Here is a 23453-nt window from a genome sequence, read left to right as displayed (position 1 = left end):
ATCTCTAAACTCCATATCCTGTCTTCTCCTGATCAAGATTTGATAACTGACCCTGGTTTGCATTAATCTAATGGAAACTCTTAGTGTAGTTTCAGTTTTGTTTTCATCAAGAAACTATTTTGTCAACAGAATAATCGAGCATACAGATGAAAACGTGTACACAAAGTGAAACGTTATTTATGAAATTTATTTAAGTTGTGTAGTATTTTTATTTCTCTAAATCGGCAAAGTACCTATTAGAAGATAACTCTTCCATGAGGAGACCACACTTGAAAGTCTAGCAGTTGTAAAGTTTAGTGTTATAAAACTTGATTGAGGCCCCATGGTGTTTGTCATGTGTATATCCCAATCTCAAAAGTCAGATGTTCATGTCCTTTCTACAAAGTTTTTAAGTTTTCATGAATAACTTTTTAAAATTAAGGAGCACTTTGTGTGGGGTAATACCCTTACATTTCTCCCAGCTTGCACTGAGGGGTGGAGAAGGACAAGCTTGGCTTGCTGTTTTACTCTGCTGCATGGCGGGAAGCTCAGACCTTGGGTGGAAGCAATGTGGGTTGTGGGATGCCAAAGGACTGACTGATGGGGAAAAGATGTGGGAGGATATTGAGGAATGTAATGAAACTCTCTGAGTGTATTGCTGACCATGAGGTCTATCTAGTTCTTTGCTTCAACAAATCAAAGCCAGATGCTGAAGTGTTCTTTCGCAACAGTTATTTCAAATGTAACTCCGCAGTCTATGTATTTGAGGGGTTGTTCATCATATGTCATATATTCACTGCGTTTCTATGTTTCCAGGGCAATGATTGGATACTGGGGCTATAGAAATCAAAGAATTCATGTTCTTAAGGACTCACTGGTATTAGGACAGGCAGATGTGTGGCAATCCATTCTAAACCATTTGCATTAGCTAACGGTCATTGTTTGGGATGCCCCCCTCCCCCCCCCCCCCCCCACCGCTTTTAAAGTCTTTTCCACTGTAGGCAGAGGAATTACTTTTTTAGGTACTAGCTGTTTTTTGTTTTTTGCTTTTCTTTTTTTTTTTTTATTTTTATTTATTTTTTTTTTTATTTTATTTTTGGGACAGAGAGAGACAGAGCATGAACGGGGGAGGGTCAGAGAGAGAGGGAGACACAGAATCGGAAACAGGCTCCAGGCTCTGAGCCATCAGCCCAGAGCCTGACGCGGGGCTCGAACTCACGGACCGCGAGATCGTGACCTGGCTGAAGTCGGACGCTTAACCGACTGCGCCACCCAGGCGCCCCTGTTTTTTGCTTTTCTTAAACAGGCAAATCGTCATCCTTTAAGTATTTCTTGAAAGCATTTTTGTCCCCAAATATTCTTACTTAACTCTATGAAACCCCCATTTAAGTTTGCCTTAAGATGAAACGGCTAACATTGAACCATAAAGTACCATTTCATTGGCTGTGTGGTGATTGGTCCTAATGTGTCTTAAGTTAGTGTCAAACACCTTCACACATTTAAACTAGATATTAGGGCTATTTTGCAAAACTGTAAAAGCTATGATCTTGCACATTTTTCTGTAACTTGAGCTAAAAATCCAAATACAGCAATCCTAGGCATGCTTTAGGGCTGTGGTTTCAGGTGGGTGTGTTATATATCCCTGGGGTATGCAGATAATCAGTCCGTGGGGAAAAGGTAAAATGGTTATTTGTATTTACTCTCATCCTTTTAAATTTCTATTTTTGTGTGTTTTATAATGTACATAATATATTGTACAATTGTACACTTATATAATTTGTAAATAAATAATACATTTATTGGTGCATTATATATTTTTTTCTGATTTCAGTGCATGATCAAAACATTTAGGCATGCTGCTTTTAGGTACAGTTAGGGTGACATTTATTTTGTTTTTTTAATGTTTATTTTTGAGAGAGACGGAGACAGAATGTGAGTGGGTTAGGGGCAGAGCAAGAGGGAGACACAGAATCCGAGCCTGACACGGGGCTCGAACTCACGAGCTGTGAGATCATGAGCTGAAGTCAGCTGCTCAACCAACTGAGCCACCCAGGCGCCCCTAGATAGGGTAACATTTAAACTAAAATGAAGTTTTGGACTTTTGGCACTCACCGTTTGAGTTCACAGTGTGATGTTACTCTGCTGGAAGAGTTGGCATTCCGTCTAGTCCTGTAGGGCCCAGGAGCAAAGTGATACTTTCTGAGATGGAACTGAATAGGTTTGGTGATGGGGTTAATAGATGAGGGAAGGGTTCTAAGCAGATGTCCATGGAATAGAAGTGAGGTAGGTGGAGGCAGAAGTGCTAGGGACGACCTGTTGGGATGTCCAGCAAAGGCTACTGTTAGTGGTTCTGTTAGTGGTCCTGTAATCTGGCTGCTACAAATTAAAGGTGAGTATTGGGAAGGACTGCCCACTCTTTTCAGCATGAGGTGGTTCAGCATTAACCTGTCAGGCTGCAGATGCAAAGGGAGCTGTGTTCCTTTATCTTTCTGAACACCTGAGGTTTATACTTTAAAATCTGGAAAGTGGTAGCAATGCATAACAGATGTGAGCAGATCCATGAAGAGCAACTTCAAACAATTTCCCTGTAGTTTCCAGCCTGGTTCCGGTAGAGGGCGATAGGGCCACAATTTTCAATTAAGCAAAGAAGGGTTTCGCTTGTGGGACTAAACCAAAATTAAATATGTGCTTTGCGATTTATTGTATTTCCACCTTCTAGGATTACCTTCTTCCCCTTTAACCTCTTTTAGTCCTATCTAACCATTGTCTCTGTTACATATGTCTTTTAATACATTATATTAACTTCTCATTTTTCTGGCTGGAAATATTAAGTGCATTTACAACAAACTCCAGAAGACAATCCATACGTATTCATTGCACTGGAATTGTATTAGATCGTTTGCCTGAGAGAGGTGGAAAATCAGGTAGGACAAAGAAATCCTTTTATTCTATGAGATTTAAGTTTCGGGCGTGACTGGTGTCAACAGCTATGAAGGGTCAGACCCTGTGTGCAAGCTAACAAGTTAACCTGCCACAGTGTCATGGACGTTGGCCAAAGACCGGAAGGAGAGTCCCAGGTCAGAAGGCTCTCTGGCTGCGTGAGCTTCCTGTTCCTCATCTGCTCCTCTGGTCTTCCAAGTTCATGGGGGCGATGCTGAGTAGCCCAGGTAGAGGCTGTCACAGCTGAGGAATTTCCAGCTCAGGAAGCCTAGTCTTTTAAAGGGCATGCAAGCAAGGCTGTCCAAGAGGGGAAAACTCTCTCTTCCAAGGTTGTTTCCTACATAAAAAGATAGTCTGGAACAAGAAAGCTCTGTGCCTCCTCTCACAAGGTGTGCAGAAACATGAGATTCCCGTGGAAAATTGTCAAAAGTCAGAATTCAAAATACATAAGTACCTCTGTTTACAGCGAATCTTTGGACTTTGGTTGAAATTGAGGAAGCTCTGAAATAGTCTCAAGAGTCGTGCTGGCACCTGGGATCGTCCTTTGAAGGAAGATTTATTTTTGGTTTTGACTGTGAAAAGTCAAAGTTAGAGATTATGCAGATGAATGGGGAGGGGAATCAAATTTGCTGATAGACATTTTGATCAAGAATGAGGCATGTGACTAAAATTTAATGAGAGACTTTAAAAATCATGATCATTGAGCTGCATTTGAGACATCCAATAATATTACCAGGATAACTATAGTCTCCCTCATTTCTATGCATTAGTCTGCATCTATATCTTTGTAAAATTAGTCTACTTACTTTATAATCGCATCCAAAGTTTCTCCAGCCTTTAAAAAAGAAATGCCAGTATAATTAACATCCAGTGTTCTCTTAGTGTCTCTCCAGCTTTTTTATTTCTTGATTTTCTGCCACGTCCTTGGGACTTCAGTCACTGGCTGTGCTGAACTTCTCTTTCCAAGTTTCTCCAAAAGCCTACAGTTGGTCTCCTTGACGCGATAGCACACACACACTGAAACAGAGCGGAAAGGTAGCACCAGGAGGGGTGCCCCCGCCAAAGGGAAGCAAGGCACCCCTCCCAAGTGTCCTGAAGTTGTAGCTCTGCCCACAACCAACTTCTGGGTCAGAACTCTGCACTTAGTCTTTCCCACGATCCCCAGGAGCTCTGGCCCCACTTACCTCGCCCCTTCCTCACAAAACCCTGATCCAGGCCTTTTATCATGGAAATTACAAGGATTAATGCGATTTTCAGCGAAGTGCTTTTGAGAATTGGAGATGAAACTATAGTATTATGATTCACAGCATTCTTTCTTTATACACTGAAAACCCCCACGTCTTTCAAGTCTGCTGACTTCATGACAGGGTAGCTCACTAAATGTCAGAAGTGACACTTCAGGAAGAGCACATTTCAGATGGGAGTTTGGGTTTGGTAATACTAAAACTGAGTTTTGAGTAGATTTTTGAATGTGTGTTAAAGAGAAAAAAATTTAGAGTGAGAAAAAAAATTTTTTTTAAAAAGGAAGCCTTCCTCCATCTCAGTATGATTTGCAAAGTTTACTTTGCATTTGGTACTAAGGTATTTATAATCCTCCCTAACTGTCCACATAAACTGTCTGTAATGTGGACTAGAAACAAAATCCCTGGATTTTGTTTTTGGGTTTTTAAAAATTTTTTTATTTTTATATGTTTATTTTTGAGACCGAGAACGCGAATGGGGAAGGGGCAGAGGGCAAGGGGACAGAGGATCTGAAGCGGGCTCTGGGTTGACAGCAGGGCTTGAATTCACAAACCCTGAGATCATGACCTGAGTTGAAGTCAGAGGCTCAACTGACTGAGCCATCCAGGCGCCCCCAAAATCCCTGGCTTTTGGTCTTGGGAGCTACCTCTGTGGGGTGGTACTGTTGTGGGAAGTTAATGACTTCTCTTCAGCTCTAGTTTGAAGTAAATTGCACTCCCGGTTTTACCCACAGAGGGCCAGGTGTTGATGTGAGGGAGAGACCTAGAAAGGAAGACCCAGAGAAGAGAAGTGACTTGTCACAGCTGGTGACAAAACTGGAGCAGGGATGCAGGCACCTTTCCATACAGGCTGCTGCACACAGTCCACAACCCATGTGTCTACCTGTGCCACACAGCCTCCCACAGCAGAGCCACCACAGGAAGCACCCTCCTCCCCAAAGGAGGTTCCTCTCGGGCTCCAGGGCCAGAGGCCTGAGGGTGTAGGGAGGGGCAGAGGACAAAGCTAATAGTAGGCTATTGTTTGCTGTTCCAGGTGCTTGGGACACAAAGAGAACAGAACAGAAAAAGCAGGAAAAGATCCCTGCCATGCATTCTACCAGGGGGTAAAGAATGAACAATAAACATAACAGATAAGTAATGTAAATAGTATATCTGAACTTGCTAAGTGTAATGGAAAAAGAAGTAGAGAAAGGTAAAGAAGGCAGGGAGGACAGGTTCAGTTTTCATGGTCAAGACGGGCCTCATCTCAAGGCTGACGTCTGGGTCAAGGCTTGAAGGAATGAAGAAGGAATGAAGAAGTTAGCCATACAGATTTGGGGGCAGAGTGTTCTGGACAGAGGGCAAAGCAAACACACAGGCTCCAAGACACTAGCGGCCTGGCCTGTATGCAGAGCACTCAAGAGGCCAGGGAGTGGATCACAGTGAATCAGGGGAGAGAGAGCAAAGTCACAGCAGGCTGGGCCCTGTAGGCCCTTGTAAGGACATCAGCTTCTACTCTGGGTGAAGTGGGAGCCACTGCAAGTTTTTGAGCAAGGGAGGGACGGGATCTGCTTGTGTCTTAAAAGGATTCCTTTGGCTGTTGTGTTTAAAACAAACAAACAGAAACAGACTAAAGAGAGGGGGCTTGAAGCAGGAAGACCCAGTGAGGTTACTGCAGAAACCTCCCTGAGGTTTTTACATACATTACAAGGCAATAGGTGCTGTAGTATAGCTGTGCCTCAGCCCATACGGAGGCTCTGATGGTGTGGCAGACGTGGACGGTGTGGCAGCCGTGGAGGTGGGGGGCAGTGTTTGGATTTGGGCTGTGCATATTTGAAGGTAAAGCCAGCAGGCTCGCCCAATGAGTCGGATGTGCTGCTATGAGAGAAAGAAGGGAGTAAGGATGCTGCTAAGGATGTGCCTGAACAAGTGGAAGGAGGGAGTTGCCATCAGCTGAGAAGGTAAAGGCAAGAGGTAGAACAGATCTGGGAGGAAAAATTAGAAGTCCTGTTTTGATATGTTAGATTGAGATTCTTCATATGAAAATCTTAGGGAGGCGGCTGGATGTAGGAGTCGGGTTTGAGAACAAAGTCCAGTTAGAAATACAAATTTGGGGTTAAATGGCATTTACATGCTGGATGGGATCCCTAAAGAAATATGAGTAGAGGTCTGGGCCCTGAGGGGGGTTGACATTACAGGGTTGGAGGCGGGGAGGGGGGAAGGCAGTGGTGCTGGAGGCAGAGAAGGAGAGCAGGAAAACCAAGAGTGCAGTGACCAGGAGGACACTGTGTCAGGAGAAGGGGTGCCATTGGTGTCACCTACTGCTCAGAAAGAAAGTAAAATGACAGCTGAGAATTGACCTGAGATTTTCCTAAGAGCAATTGCAGTAGAACAGCTGGAGGCAAAACCCTGTTCCAAGGGGGCTTGAACAGGAATGGGAACGAGGACAGGGTGGTATTGGGACAAAAGCAAAAAGGCCAGTGATACAGAAGGGAAATCCAGAAACAGCCCTGCACATGTGGACAGACTCACACACCTGGTATACGTGACAAGTTGGCATTGCAGAACAGTAAAGGAAAGGAAAGTGTTTTCAAAATGTGGAGCTGGGACAATAGGATACCCATTCGGGGGTGGGGGGGGAGGGGAGGAACTGACACATGGCCTCTGTCTCATCCCTTATGAAACAATTAATTCCAGGTGGCTTGTAAATCTAAATTTGAAAGGCAAAACAATGAAAGCTTTTAGAATATAAGAGATTTTTATGACCTCAGGGTAGGATACAAAGGGCATGTCTAAAAAGAAAAATTTTTTTCTCAAAAAAAATTTGAGAAATCGAATTACATCCAAATGAAGGACTTTTGTTCTTCAAAGACACAATAAAGAAGTGAAAAACGAAAGCCCTAGAGTGGGAAAAGATATTTGCCACACACGTCATTGACAAAGGACTTGAATTCATACTAAACAAAAGACTCCTACAAATTAGTAAGAAGAAAAAAAGACAACTCAATAGGAAAATCAGCAATAGGCTTGAAAAGACAGTTTGTGCCACAGATCGAGTCCTTCAGAAACAGACACTGAGAAGGAGTTTGTGGTACCAGATGTTTATTAAGAAGCAAGATGTCGGGGCACCTGGGTGGCTCAGTCAGTGTAGAGTCCGACTCTTGATTTTGGCTCAGGTCATCATCTCAGGGTCGTGAGATCAAGCCCTGTGTCAGGCTCTGCACTGGGCTTGGAGCCTGCTTGATATTCTCTCTCCCTCTCCCTCTGCCCTTCTCCTAATTGCATGGGTGCGTGTGTGCACGCAAGCACACATGCGCTGTCTCTCTCTCTCTCTCAAAAAAAAAAATCAAGATGTTTATTGTGAATAAAACAGGGATGAAGCAGGATGGGGCGAGAAAGAAGCTGAACTTTGATGTGGGTCTAGCAAAGCCTGGGCCAACCGGGAGGTGCTCAGGAGTAAATGTCACTCATTAGTATGTCCCGTTTCAGGCTGAAATGGCTGTGCCTTTATAGCTCTGCCTTGCTCAGTCAGAGCATGAGCTCCCCAGGAAGAGCAGGACCTTGACAAGGTTCAAGGCCAACCTCGAAGAAACTGTTGGCTGGAGGCTGTCTCCTGACCATACTCCCTGCCAGTAGGCAGCATGTCATTCCTTGAAGGAGGATCTGAGGGCCATGTCTCCATGTGTGCTACACTTCACAAAACACTATGTCCTAAGAGCAATACAAATACGTGAACAGCTGTGCAAGTTCTTTATCCATCAGGGAGATGAACATTGAGATATCATCACTACATGTTCACCAGAATGGCAGAAGTGAAAGAGATTGGCAATACCAAGTGGTGGACACATAGTATGTTGAAATCTCATCTGCTCCTGGTAAAAATATAAATTTGTAGATCACTTTGTGAAACAGTTGTCCATTAGTTACTAAAGTTGAGCTTATTTATAGGCAGGGACATAGTAATTAAACTTTCAGGTATTTAGCCAATAGAAATGCATGCACATATGTGTTGATAGACATGTATTAAGAATGTTCAGGGGCGCCTGGGTGGCTCAGTCGGTTGGGCAGCCGACTTCGGCTCAGGTCATGATCTTGCGGTCCATGAGTTCGAGCCCCGCGTCGGGCTCTGTGCGGACAGCTCAGAGCCTGGAGCCTGTTTCAGATTCTGTGTCTCCCTCTCTCTGACCTTCCCCCGTTCATGCTCTGTCTCTCTGTCTCAAAAATAAATAAACGTTAAAAAAAAATTTTTTTTTAAATAAAAGAATGTTCATAGAGGCTCTATTCATAAGAGTCCCAAACCAGAAACAGCCCAAATGTCGACTGATAATGGAATGGATAAATACATTTTTCTATGTTTATACAAAGGTTATGATAGGTAGCCTGCAAGATGGTCCCCAGTGATCCCTGCCTCCTGGTGCTCACATCCGTGGCTTGTCCCCTCCCACAATGGACCAGCTTGGTCTCTGTGTGATCAATAGCACACAACAGCAACGATGCTGTGTCACTTCTGAGATTAGGTTATAAAAAACATTGTAGCTTCTATGGTGGGAGCTCTCATTCCCATATTTTCTCTTGGACTATTTCCTCTGGGGAATCTATGTCATGAGCAGTCCTATGGAGAGGCCCACATGGCAAGGACCTAATCTCTTGTTAACAGCCATGTGAGTGAATTTGGAAGTGGATCCTCCAGCCCTAGTTAAGTCATCAGGGCTGAAGGCCTGAAGGCCTGATAGCTTGACTACAACTACCTGAGAGACTATAAACCAGAACACCCAGCTAAACCACAAATGATTCTGGACTCTCAGAACATGGGTGATATGATAAATGTTGGTTTTCAGCTGCTAAATTCTGGGGTAATTTGTTACACAGCAATAGATAACTAATGCAAAGGAATAATATAAGTTAATGAAAACAAATGAAATGCAGTTATATATGTCAACATGGATAAATTTTACCAACACAATATTGAGTGAAAGAAGGCAATTACAGAAGACATTAAAATTTTTTTTGTTGTTATTTATTTTTCAGAGAGAGACAAAGCACAAGCAGGGGAAGAGCAGAAAGAGAGGGAGACACAGAATCCAAAGCAGGCTCCAGGCTCTGAGTTGTCAGCACAGAGCCCGATGGGGGGCTTGAACCCACAAGCAAGCAGTAAGATCATGACCTGAACCAAAGTCAGAGGCTTAACCCACTGGGCCACCCAGCCCTACAGAAGACATTTTTAATTATCCCATTACTTAAAATTCAAGAAATAGGTAAAACTAAAGTACAAAGTTTACGGATGCATGCTTAGATGGCAAAGCAATCAAATCAGTGAAGGAAGTCATTTTCATAAAAGTCAGGATGATGTTTACCTTTGGGGGTGGAAATGGGTAGGAAGTGGGAGGGGGTATGAGGAAGACTTCTGTTCTTGCTAATGTGCTATTTCTTGACCTGGATGGTGGTAGCAAGGGTATTTGTTTTGGATAAATCATTAAGCTTTGTGCTTTTGTTTTTACCCCCCACTCCACCTTTTTTATGTTTGTCAATTTCACAATAAAAAGGCAAACAAAGAGCACCCGGAGGAGAGAAACTGGGGACAAAGAACACAGACAACTCTTTAGAGGAATGTTGTTGCAAGAGGACCAAAGAAATGGAATAGCAGCTGGAAGAGAACTTCCAAGAAAGATTTCCAAGTCAAGACTTTTAAAAAGATGAAACAGCAGTATGTTTTATGCAGAAGGAAGTCATCTCTGGAGAGGAAAAACTGATAAGACATAAGAGGGGTATTGCTGGACCAGGTTCTGAAGTGGGTGAGGGATGGGTCTGAGCTGTGTTGGGGATCCCGCAGGAGTCAGGGTTCTCCAGACACACAACCAAGAGAATGCACCTATAGCTATACACTTTATTCGCAAGCCTACAGCTATCGCCTGATTAATAAACCTATATCTGTATCTGTCTAGATTTACTTTAAGGAGTTGGCTCACATAATTGTGGAGACTGGCGAGTTCCAAATCTCCAGGGTAGGCTGGCAGGCTTGGCAAGTCTTATATTTGACAAGACGGGATATCCGGATCACACATAGTCAAGGGGATCTAACCGGTGGGGTCGGCAAAGCATTAAGCTACCTAATATCTGCAGAAGAGGCGAGCAAAGGCGCCCTCAGGAGGAATAAGGATCCTCCCTGGGGGACATGCAAATGCGGGCTCAGTTCTGCCACCAGAACTGGGTGACCAGGTGGGTAGATGCTTTGGAGGACGCTCAGCTGTCATTTCCTAGTCGTGAAGACACTGAAAGAGGTCCCTTCGGTGGAAACGGCCACTTTCTTCTTCCTTGCCCCTAGGAGGCACTAGAGTCCCCGAGACTTTGTCCCCACCATCTCCCCCAAGTGCAGGTGCTCAGTGCCCGCGTTGGGACGGCCGCGGGAGCAGGCGAGCCAGCTGTGGCCGCCAGGGGGCGTGAGGTGGCCGTGGGAGGGTCAGGCCGGCGGGCAGGGCCGGGGACATCCGGTGCCCCTTCCTGGAGCCCGCGGCCCCAGAGGGGTGGCTGGAGCGCTGCTGCAGGCACCCCCATCGCCCAGCTCCGCCGGCACTCCTCGGCCGCGGGCCGGGCCCCAGGCCCTCCAGAACCCAGGGCGGAGTCGGGCGTCCGCGGTTTCACCGACCACGTCCCCTGTGCCCGCTCCCAGCACAGAGCTGCTTCTCCTCGGACCCCTGGAGCCAAAGGAAGCTCCGCCGCTTCCACTTTTGGCCTCTCAGCGGCTGCGAGCTGGCGCCCCGCCTCCTGCGGGGCCTACCCCCCCTCCCCCCGCCCGTGCCGGGCCACCCTGGGGGCGGGGGACGGCTACCCATGTTCACGCCTCAGAGGTGGCCGAGTGAGCTTTCAGGGCCTCTCCTTAGAGTAGGGGGGGATACAACTACCCTCACTATTCCAGCCAGTGAAAACAATATATCCGACGTCTCTCCGTTGTGTTTCAGTTAAACGCAAGTACAACCTTGTCTGTAACTCCACCCCCCCGCACCCCACCCCCCGCCCCAAGCCATCCCCTTTCTTAATAGATTTTAAAAAGAAACAATTTATCCTTCTAATCATGGCATTCCTTCAGCTAGAACTGCTGCCCTTTAGGTCTATGGAACCTTTCCTTTCGAGGAGCTTAATGTTTTTATGTTAATTTATTTTTATGGACAAAGCTGTGTTGTTATTTTGGCCGACAGTTTTGTTTTCTGACCGGAATCCAAGCTGAATGGGAGCGGTTCAGTGGGGCAGAATATGAAAGTCATATATATATACATATATATATATATACATATATATATACATATATATATATATACACACACACATATATATACATACATATATATATACATATATATATACATATATATATATACACACACACATATATATATATATATATATATATATATATATATATATATGAAAGTCATGATACCACCTGTACAGCACCCTGGGCAAGGCCCTGGGGGAGCCTCCTTGGGGACCTTACTTCTGGATAACCATTTCATACCCACTATCTTATGGGACACACACACACACACACACACACACAAACACACACGGTCTATGTGTCCGTTACATTTAGATTTTGGGTCAAGGGACTCCATGTCTTGTAAGGGAGCAAAGCTCTTATAATATTCTTAATAACACTCCTTGGCCCTGTGGCACTCAGTTCCCTCGTTCCACTGTGGAATGCCATCCAAAATTAAACTGGCTCAGATATAGACAAGCTCTCCCTTGGTCCTGACCGGCTTGGTGCCCAGGACAGGAAGCCAAGAATGTCAGTTTCCTGGGACTGCTGCAACAATGTACCACAAATTGATTGGCTTAAGCAGCAGAAATGCATTGTCTCCCAGCTCTGGAGGCTAGGTTTCCGGAATCAAGGTGTCAGCAGGTTCTTTCTTTCTGAGGACTGTGAGGGAAGGGTCTGTTCCAGGATCTCTCCTTGGTTTGTAGATGGCATCTCTTCCTGTGTCTCTCACATTTTGTTTTCCCTCTATGTATGTCTGTCTCTGTGTCCAAATTTCTCTTTATTTCTTTTTATTTAAAAAAAAATTAATGTTTATTTTTGAGAGAGAAAGAGAGAGACAGAGTGTGAGTGGGGGAGGGCAGAGAGAAAGGAAGCCATAGAATCCGAAGCAGGCTCCAGGCTCAGAGCTGTCCACACAGACAGCTCAAACTCATGAACTGTGAGATCATGACCTGAGCCAATGTCAGATGCTTAACCAACTGAGCCACACAGAAGCCCCAAATTTCTTTTTAAAATAAGGACCCCAGCTATATTAGAGCCCACCCTAATGACCTCTGTAAAGACCCTATCTCAAGTACGGTAAGGTTCTGAGGAACTAGGGGTTAGGATTTCAGCCTATCTTTTTTGGTGGGAGGGACATAATTTAACCCACACACCATGGAAACCCTGATGAGGGAAGGTGCAGTTCATTGGTACCTGAGAGATGACTCTTTGAGGGATCCCATCAACACCTCAATAGACAAAAGCTTGGCTGTCAGGCTGGAGTTTTGGTCAGGAAGCTCCTAGAACCTAGGAAGTGCTGACTTCATGGGAGAGCTTGCCGTTCTGTTGGATGCCAAAGCTTGGTCTGAGAGGCCAGCTGAGTTCCCGGCAGAAGAAGTGCTTTACTCTCCACGGTGAGCCTCAGGGAGGGGTCCTTCTCTTCAGCAGGTGGGAACAGAACTGCATGCAGAGCATGCAGTTGATTTGTGCAACCCACGTGACACCCGAGTTCAATGGGGAGCTGGGAATTGGTCCAGGAAAGAAAAACAAGGGCAGACATTTGGAGGATTTGAGGTAAAAATTTAATAACACGTGTGGTAAATGTTCGTAGTAATTTGGGTCTCATAAAACCCTGCCTTCCCACACTGTATCCCCTTACTCGGACAATAAAACTCTAATGTTCTGTCACACACAATTGAAATCTGAGGATTCAAAATAATACCCGTGCCTATTTCTTTCTATGGGAGCACAGTCACGGGAGTTTCAGACTCAGATTGTGGTCACCTTATCATTGTTACAAGATTTTAATATTCCATTTGGTAATAGGAAATCATGCAAGCAAGTAAGAAAAATCCCATTCCCTCCACTGATCCATGGAGAAGAAAGACTCCAGTCAATCATTCTGTCATTTCCAGAGAACCATCATCTTTCCAGTAGCTGCTAAGTCCAGTGTGAAAAGAGGCTAATAGCACATGTGATCTCCCACATGTGATCTCCCCCATGGGAGAGTGTTCAGGCTCCAACAACACTAACTTGGTAGGTGGGGCATCATGACCTGCTGTGTTAGGACAGATTTTTGGACCCATCCCCACCCCTACGCCAACGAGCCTAATTTCAGATGGTCCTTTTTGCCAAAGTGAGATCCTTTGAATCACTACGTTAGGGATATGATTTCTTAGTCTCTCCAAAATATATAGTGTTGAAGGTGTGAAATTTGGCATGTGAGCATATGGTATGGAGAATTGACTGCAGGGAGGGAGTCCCCCTGCTGTGACTGCCAGTGCAATTTGGTGCTTTGGAGGTAGTTGTTTGGAAAACGAATTAGATTCTGTCCTTAAAAATAAAGGTAGCAGAGTGAGGAAGCCTTGATCCAGCTGAGAGCTACAGGAGCAACTGGGGGCTTAACACCCTTCTGCTCACCTCTAAGGACGCTTGAGGCTTGGGGTTGCTAATCAGCACCCTGCAAATCATTTTAATCATCAGCTGCTTGATGCGTTGTGAGCCCGTTAACAATTTTTTCTCAGTGCATTTAGGGGAAGAAGACTGCCAGTACAAGCCTACTTCATTTGCTCACCTGTGGCCTTAGGCACCAGCACCCTTTCTTCTGCCTTCCTTCCTTGGCACCCTCTGTCTAGGACACATGTCCCATCCCGCATCCGTGAGTCAACCCCGTGCCGCGAGAGCCGCTCGCCCTCTCATAGCCAACTTGGGTTTTCTTTCTGTCTCTTCATTTCCTCTTCTCACACACATTCACATCTGTTTCCCATCATTTAATTATTCTGTGTCATGGTTTATGTTTTAGTTTTCAATTTTCCTCTGTCTGCCATCCTACCTCTAGTTTTTCTGGAGTAAATACATACTCATTTCATTCTCGTGCTGTGTCCTTGATAGTTTCCCCTATTTGGTTTGCTCTTGTTGTGATTTTCTCTGTCTTTTTTGATTTTTGCTGTTGTCGTTGCTTTGGGTTTCTTTTTCTCTCCCTCAGGGGCAGGAAACCAGGGTACAGGTGCCAAAACTGGCCGAGAGGACATCGCCAGCAGCCCGGTATTATCCCTGCCAATCTCCATATCAGTGGTCTCCCTAATGTCTGTGAAAGCAGAATGTGGTTAAGTCCCCTTCTCACCCCTTCTCACTCCCAGGCTGTTTCAGGAAGTTTAGCTGGGTCATCCACACCTGGTAATATGTTCAGTCTCCTTCTTTCCCGATGTCGAGTGTGCCTACGAGTGTACTCTCTTCTGCAGTCATCCTCTTCAGGGCCTGTGGGGACAACAGCACAGACGTCACTAGCAGGGTGTGCAGGCAGAGCAGGCGGGTTGATGAAGGAGTCAGTGAGTACTGGTGTAGAGGGAGTTGTTTTCCTGGTTTGCTTTGAATAAGGCACTTCTCTGTACTTTGGAATATCTGGTGGTCAAAGGGCATGCTATTGAAAGTTTTAAGGTTGCTGCAAAATAGGTTGCCATAACTTTGGAGAAGTGAACTCCAGATTTCTTTCTTTTCCTTTCTTTCTTTCTTTCTTTCTTTCTTTCTTTCTTTCTCTCTTTCTTTCTTCTTTCTTTTCTTTCTTTCTTTCTTTCTTTCTTTCTTTCTTTCTTTCTTTCTTTCAGATTTTGCATTGAAGATCTTCTTAAAGGCACTACCATGGTGTTTCTGACTACCCTTGAGTCTCCTGCCTTAGGGAATATAATCTGCCTTTTTCCCCTGACTGCCTTCAAGACTTCCTTTTTATATTTTATTTTCAGCAGGTTAAAAATTATATGTCTAGGCGTGATGTTTTTGTTTGTTTTTGTGTTTTCTGCTTGATGTTTCTGAGCTTCCTGGATTTGTGGTTTGTTGTCTGTCATGAATTTTGAGAAATTCTCAGCCATTAGTTCTTCCCATATTTCTTCTGCCTCATTCTCTCTCTCTTCTCCCTCTGGTATTCCAAATGCATATATGTTAGACCACTTGATATTGTCTCACCTTAAATATGAAAACATAGCCTCATTATGGGTAAAAGGATGAAAAAATAGACGCCATCCAATCACTAAAGAAAGCTGGAGTAGCTGTATTGTATTAATATTTGAAAAGGTAAACTTCAAAATAAGGAATATTTTCAAGGATAAATAGTGGTATTATATAGTGATAAAGAAATTAATCCTCCAAAAAGACTTAATAATCCTATGTACACAGCTAACAACAATGCTTAAAAAAACACACACAGCAACAACTGCTAGAACTCAAAGGAGAAAAAGGCAAATCTACTTAGAGATGGAGACTTCAGTGATGCATAGAAAAAGGAGGCAAAGAAGACATAGAGGATCTGAATAATATCATTAACCAACGTGACCTCAGTGGCACTTACAGAATACTGTACTCAACAACGGCACAGTACATATTCTTTTCAGTTGCACACAGGACAGGCACAAGATAGACCATATACTGACCCATAAAGAAAACCTTAACAAACTTTTAAAAATGGAAATCTCTTCTTGGCTCCTGGAGGTGCAGCCTGTGGGCAAGAGTCATGGGGTCGGCCAGAGAGCATGTGGAGCGCTCCTGCTGGGCCCAGGAGCAAAGGGCAGGCAGGAAGATGGAAGGAAGGAAGGAAGGAAGGAAGGGAGGGAGGAAGGAAAGAAGGAAGGAAGGAAGGAAGGAAAAAAAGGAAGGAAGAAAAGAAGGAAGAGGGGAGGGAGGAAAGAAGGCAGAAAGAAACTCTCAAAAAGATGTTCTTGGAGCACAATGGAATTAAACTAGAAATCAGTAAGTGTAAGATATCTGGAAAATCCCCAAATAATCAGAAATTAAACAATATACTTTTATGTCATTCATGGACAAAGAAAATAAGCCTCAAGACAAATTTAAAAATACTTTGGGAGTGCCTAGGTGGCTCAGTTGGTTAAGTGTCTGACTCTTAATTCGGCTCAGGTCACGATCTCACAGTTCATGAGTTCAAGCCTCACATCCAGCTGAGATAGAGCCTGCTTGGGATTCTTTCTCTCTCTCCCTCTACCCCTCCCCCCTGCTCACGAGTGTGTGCACTTCCTCTCTTTAAAAAAAATACTTTCAACAAAATAAAAATGACAATTCATTATATCTCATCTCTGGGTTTCAACTAAAGTAATGCTGAGAGGAAAGTGCATAGCACTAAAATGTTTACATTGGGTAAGAAGCAATGTCTCCAATCAATAATCTAAGCTTCTACTCTAAGAAACTAGAAAAAGAAAAGCAATGAAACCCAAAACAAGCAGAAGAAAGGAAATAATTAAGAGCCTAAATTAATGAAACTGAAAAGAAGGGAAAGCCTTCCTACCACCCCTCACCCCCTAGAAGAGTCCTATGTCGCTATGTACATTAGTGGATGCAAACAGAGATGTGTGGAGGAGGAAGAATTTATAGAATTACTCAGATCAGGCTCTGGGTGTTAGCTCTGTCCCACCCAGGACCTCTGAAAACTAGATGCTATAAAATGTTTTTTTTTTTAATACTGTAAGCTATCTATGTCATTTTATTTATTTTTTAGATGTTTTATTTTTGAGAGAGAGAGCACCAGCAAGGGAGGGGTGGTGGTGGGGGGGGGGCAGGGACAGAGGATCTGAAGCAGGCTCCATGCTGATAGCAGAGAGCCCAATATGGCGCTCAAACTCATGAACCATGAGATCATGACCTGAGCAGAAGCTGGAGGCTCATCCAACTGAGCCACCCAGATGCCCCTATGTCATTTTAAAAGCTAACATCTGGGAGGTTCTTGGGTGGCTCTGTAGGTTAAGCAGCTGACTGTTAATTTCTGCTCAGTTCATGATCTCACAGTTTGTGAGATGGAGCCCCCACGTCAGGCTAGTCTACCATCATGCAGTGGGTGAGGGTCCCCCAGAGCTGATACCCCTGCTCACTGTCTTTCCACTATGCATTGTGTAGAGGAGTTGAGTCTCACTGGGCTCTGCCTCCCTCACTGCTTTCAGGTCTTAACACATCTTCACCTCCAGCAGACTCTTCTTGCTCCTTTCCTTTTAGCCACAATTCCCTTCCTTCTCACCATAACCCTGTCACTCTCTATCCCCCTTCCTTGCTCAAATGTTTCTTCTTAGCACTCATCGCCATTTACATGGACCTATTTTACTTATTTATCTTGCATATTGTCTGTCTCTCTACCATAGAGAGTAAGCTCCTTGAGGGTAGACATTTTGGTCTTTTTCTTTTTTTTTTAAATTTATTTTTAAAAAAATTTACATACAAGTTAGTTAGCATATAGTGCAACAATGACTTCAGGAGTCATTACTGCCCCTTTCCCATTTAGCCCATCCACCCTCCCACAATCCCTCCAGTAACCCTCTGTTTGTTCTCCATATTTAAGAGTCTCTTCTGTTTTGTCCCCCTCCCTGTTTTCATATTATTTTTGCTTCCCTTCCCTTATATTCATCTGTTTTGTATCTTAAAGTCCTCATATGAGTGAAGTCATATGATATTTGTCTTTCTCTGACTAATTTTGTTTAGCATAATACCTTCTAGTTCCATCCACATAGTGGCAAATGGCAAGATTTCATTCTTTTTGATTGCCGAGTAATACTCTTATTTTGTGTGTGTGTGTGTGTGTATATATATATATATATATATATATATATATACCTCTTCTTTATCCATTCATCCATTGATGGACACATTTGGGCTCTTTCCATACTTTGGTTTTTGTTGATAGTGCTGCTATAAACATTGGGGTGCATGTGCCCCTTCAAAAAAACACATCCGTATCCCTGGGAAAAGCTTCAAGAGAATAGGTGTTAACTCTTCCTTAAATGTTTGGTAGAATTCCCCTGGAAAGTTATCTGGCCCTGGACTCTTGTTTTTTGGGAGATTTTTGATTACTAATTCGACTTTTTTACTGGGTGTGGGTCCGTTCAAATTTTCTATTTCTTCCTGTTTCAATGTGGGTAGTTTATATGTTTCTAGGAATTTGTCCATTTCTTCCAGATTACCCATTTTATTGGTATATAATTGCTCTTAATATTCTCTTATTATTGTTTTTCTTTCTGGTGTGTTGGTTGTGATGTCTCCTTTTTTATTCTTGATTTTTTTTTTAATTTGCATCCTTTCCTTTTTCTTTTTTGATCAAACTGGCTAGTGGTTTATCAATTTTGTTAATTCGTTCCAAGAACCGGCTTCTGGTTTCATTGATATGTTCTACTGTTTGTTTGTTTGTTTGCGGGGGCGGGGGGTTGATAGCATTGATTTCTGCCCTAATCTTTATTATTTCCTGTCTTCTGCTGGTTTGGGATTTTATTTGCTGTTCTTTTTCCAGTTCTTTAAGGTGTAAGTTTAGGTTCTGTATCTGAGACCTTTCTTCCTTCTTTAGGAAGGCCTGGATTGCTATATACTTCCCTCTTATGACTGCCTTTGCTGCATCCCAGAAGTTTTGGGTTGTGGTGTTATTATTTTCATTGGCTTCCATGAACTTTTTAATTTCCTCTTTAACTTCTTGGTTAGCCCATTCATTCTTTAGTAGGATGTTCTTCAGTCTCCAAGTGTTTGTTATCTTTCCAAATTTTTTCTTGAGGTTGATTTAGAGTTTCATAGCATTGTGGTCTGAAAATATGCACGGTATAGTCTCAATCCTTTTGTACTTGTTGAGGGCTGATTTGTGTCCCAGTGTGTGATCTATTCTGGAGAATGTTTCAGGTGCACTGGAGAAGAATGTATAGTCTGCTGCTTTAGGATGAAATGTTCTGAATATATCTGTTAAGTCCATCTGGTGCAGTGTGTCATTCAAAGCCATTGTGTCCTTTCTGATTTTCTGTTTAGATGATCTGTCCCTTGATGTAAGTGGGGTGTTGAAGTCCCCTACTATTATGGTATTATTTTCAATGAGTTTCTTTATGTTTGTGATTAATTGATTTATATATTTGGCTGCTGCCACATTTGGTGCACAAATGTTTACAATTGTTAGGTCTTCTTGGTGTATAGACCCCTTAATTATGATATAAGGCCCTTCTTCATCTCTTGTTACAGTCTTCATTTTAAAATTTAGATTGTCTGATATAAGTATGGCTACTTTCTTTTGTTGACCATTAGCATGATATATGGTTCTCCATCCCCTTACTTTCAATCTGAAGGTGTCTTTAGGTCTAAAGTGGGTCTCTTGTAAATAGCATATAGACAGATCTTGTTTTCTATCCATTCTGTTACCCTATGTCTTTTGGTTGGAGCATTTAGTCCATTGACATTTAGAGTGAGTACTGAAAGATATGAATTTATTGCCATTATGTTTCTTGTAGAGTTGGAGTTTCTGGTGGTGTTCTCTGGTCCTTTCTAGTCTTTGTTGCTTTTGGCTTTTTTTTTTTTTTTCTGTCTTTTCTCCACTTAGAGATTCCCCCTTAAAATTTCTTGCAGGGCTGGTTAGTGGTCACAAACCCCTTTAATTTTTGTTTGTCTGGGAAATTTTTAATCTCTCCCTCTATTTTGAATGACAGCCTTGCTGGATAAAGAATTCTTGGCTGTGTATTTTTCTGATTCAGCACATTGAATATACCCTGCCACTCCTTTCTGGCCTGCCAAGTTTCTGTGGCTTGGTCGATGGTCGGTTTTTGTTGAATCTAATGGGAGTCCTCTGTGCTTCCTGGATTTTGATGTCTGTGTCTTTCCCCAGGTTAAGAAGTTTTTCGCTATGATTTGCTCATATTACCCTTCTACCCCTTTTTCTCTCTCTTCATCTTCTGGGACCCCTATGATTCTGATGTCATTCCTTTTTAATGAGTGACTGATTTCTCTAATTCTTAAATTGTGCTCTTTTGTCTTAGTCTCCCCCTTTTTTTCTGCTTCATTATACTCCATAAGTTTGTTCTCTATATGACTGATTTGCTGCTCTGCCTCATTCATCCTTCCCGCTGTGGCATTCATTTGAGATTTCAGCTCAGTTATAACATTTTTTATCTCATCCTGACTAGCTTTTACTTCTTTTATTTCCACAGAAAGGGATTCTAATTCATTTTCAACCCCAGCTAGTATTCTTATTACTGTGATTCTAAATTCTGGTTCAGACATCTTGCTTGTATCTGTGTTGATTAAGTCCCTGGCTGTTGGTTCTTCCTGCTCTTTCTTTTGGGGTGAATTCCTTCATTTTGGTATTTTGAAGGAAGAAAAGGAATTATTAATAAGGTAAAAAAAATTAAAAAATTAAAAATAACACACTCACACACACAAAATCAAATGATGCTAGATCTTAGGTGTGTTTTGGTTTAGTTGTTGAAAGGAGCTTGATAGATTAGAGAAAAAAGGGGGGAAAAGGGGGAAACATTTGAAAATTTGAAAAGATGAATACAATGAAATAGAATAAAATGAAATTATGGAAGAAAGAAGAATTTGAAAAACTTACAAAAAAGTAAAAAATATAGTAGAAAAAATTAAAGAAAATTATTTTTAATAAAAATTGATAATACATGTTTTCTCTTTCTATATTCAAGAAAAAGAAAGAAAATGAAAAGAAAAGAAAATTGAATAGATGGACCAGTGAACAGACTGAAATATGATTGAAATTACATCGTTTTCCCCTAGAAGTCAAACTACGAAGCACTTTAAAGTCCATAAACTAAGCAGGTGGAGATGCCCCAGGGTGTTCCTGAAGAGTGAGGTTGGCCCTGCTGGGCGGGGCTTCGTGTAACAGCTCCATTCTCCACCAGATGGCTTTGCTTAGCTTGCTGGGGTGAATTGTTGTGGTGCCTGTAGGTGTGTATGCACATGCGCAGCAGGGGTGAAAATGGCATCACCCAGCTACCCAGTCTCTAGTATTGGAACTCTATTCTCCCCAAGCAATAATAGCATACTGTCCTTTGTCTCTGGCTTCCATCCACTTCCTTCTTTTACACTGTCTGTGACCAAGCCATCAGGTTGCCAGAGTTTTATCTCAGATGCGGCTGTGTTTCCCAACCCCTCGCTTCTGAGGGACTGTGGCTTTGACCCGCTCAGACCTTCTGGGGGAGGGTCTCACTGAGCAATGGCCGGGTGCTGGCCGCACCCAGGAACATTCAGGAGACCGCGCTGCTGCCAATGCCCAGGGACTGCAGCTGGGTGCCAGCCCGCCCCAGAAAACGTTCATGCAATCGTGTAGCAGCAGTGTTTCAGGGATTATGGAAAACCACAACACACATCTGGTGCCAGTCTTCCCCTGTAACATCCTTGTACCAGCACCAGCAAATGTGGTTGTTCTCTGGGGTCTGCTGGGACCTTTGCCTGGCTCTGGGTGGCTGCACACTCTCTACCAAATGTCCTCCTAGCAGGGGAACAGCCTCTCCTTGTGTGGCCTGAGGATCCCCCAGACCTCAATCTGCTCCTGGGGATTCACCCTCTCCACCAGAGCACCGCCAGGTATCAAGCTGTGGAGTTTCAGACTCTGTGCTTCCCCTGTTTATAGAGTCTTAGTGGAATTTAAACCCTCTCCTTTCTCCTTTCTCCCTTTTTAGTTCAGTCCCTGTGGCTGTTTCTACTTTTCCACTTTCTCTCCAACTGCTTTTTGGGGGGGTGCTTTTCCCGTAGTCTCCTCTTGTCTCCATCCTTTCTCCACAAGCCAAAACAGCTCCCTGCCCTCAGCGGCTTCTGTCCCCAAGTTCACCTATCTGTGCCACGTACCTGCTGAGTTCTGTGGTTCAGGTTGTGAAGACTGTCGTGTTAATCCTCAAATCAATTTTCTAGGTGTGCAGGATGGTTTAGTGTTGATCTGGCTGTATTTCATGAACGTGCGATGCAAAAAAAACGTTCATGCTGTTCCGCCATCTTGGCTTCTTGGTCTTTTTCTTAAGCTGAGCCTAGAATAGTGCCTGACACGTGGAAGGCATTCATTACGTATTTATTAAATGAATGAATGAGTAAAGGTTCTCTGTCATTTCACCTATAAGTTAGGAGAAAGACATTCAGAAGTCAAGACTTCGTGAGCATGTGATATGCTAGATAGCTCAAAAAGTGCCATGTTTGTTATAAAATCCCTGCTTATGATAAAGTGTGTCCTCGGCATTTGGTGGCTCATGTTATTTGTCTCAGATCAGAACCCAGTGGTAAATCTGACACAGCCTCTGCTCTCAAGACACTCTCTCCCACTCATTCAGAGTTCGAGCTAGGATACTAGATGTTCACAGGTGTGTAACAAATTAGTATTTCTTATGCATTCATTTATCACTTAACAAACATTATGGAGTGCCTGCCATCTGGCAGGTGCTGTTCTAGGTGCTACACTGTTCAGTGGATGTCTCCAAGAGAAAAAGTTTGACTAGAGAGCAATGGTCAAGTATCTTCAAAAAGAATGTACTGACATGGCATTTTTATCGTGAGTTAAAAAGCCATAAAATCAGATTTAAATGTTTAGAAATTTTGTTTGAAATTTTTATTTTAACTTGTGATTGAGTTTTATTAAATGTTTTAAAAATGACAACTCTCCTTAGGTGAGAAAATACCATGCTCCTAGTTTTTGTGAACTCTTCCACTCTCAGAGGTAGAGGATCAATGGTTGTTTTTTTTTTTTTTATTTTAATAAGCATGCTTAAAATTTTTTATTTAATGCTTTTTACAATCAAAATCATGTATGTATGTATGTTTGTATCTATTGAGAAAGATTAAAAAGGGAAATAATTCTATAAGATTTATATAAAAAATAATTGTTTGTTGTCCCCCATCTCCACTCTGTAATGACAACCTTGGTTTTAGCTGTTGTTTCTGATGTTTGCCTCTGAATTTGTAATTACCCTGCATAGATCGCCATTTCTTGATTATTTTTTGTTTTAGATATAATCTATTGATTTCTTACTTTGGAAGATGTGGGTTTTGTTGGAAACCTCATCTCACCTTTTCCTCCCCTCATCCTCCCAATAAAGTTATAGCATAATTTTTAATGAAATCAATACTTAGTGATAATATTATTTTGAAAATGCATATATTATTTAGAATTGAGCTATGGTGTACTATGGTTTTCTCTCTCTTAGAGTTAATAATTCTCACTCTCTTTTTATTTGTTCACTTGATTTTCCAAGCAACTTCCATAAATTTATCCCCAAATTGTCCATCAGCACTGTAATGCTTTCATTATGTTCTAACATTACCTTACCTCCTAGTTTTATTTTTTCCTTTGG

Source organism: Panthera tigris, chromosome B2 (genome assembly GCF_018350195.1).
Source record: "Panthera tigris isolate Pti1 chromosome B2, P.tigris_Pti1_mat1.1, whole genome shotgun sequence".
Classification (NCBI taxonomy): Eukaryota; Metazoa; Chordata; class Mammalia; order Carnivora; family Felidae; genus Panthera; species Panthera tigris.
The sequence above is the reverse complement of the archived record's forward strand: the minus strand, read 5'-3'. Positions refer to the sequence as shown.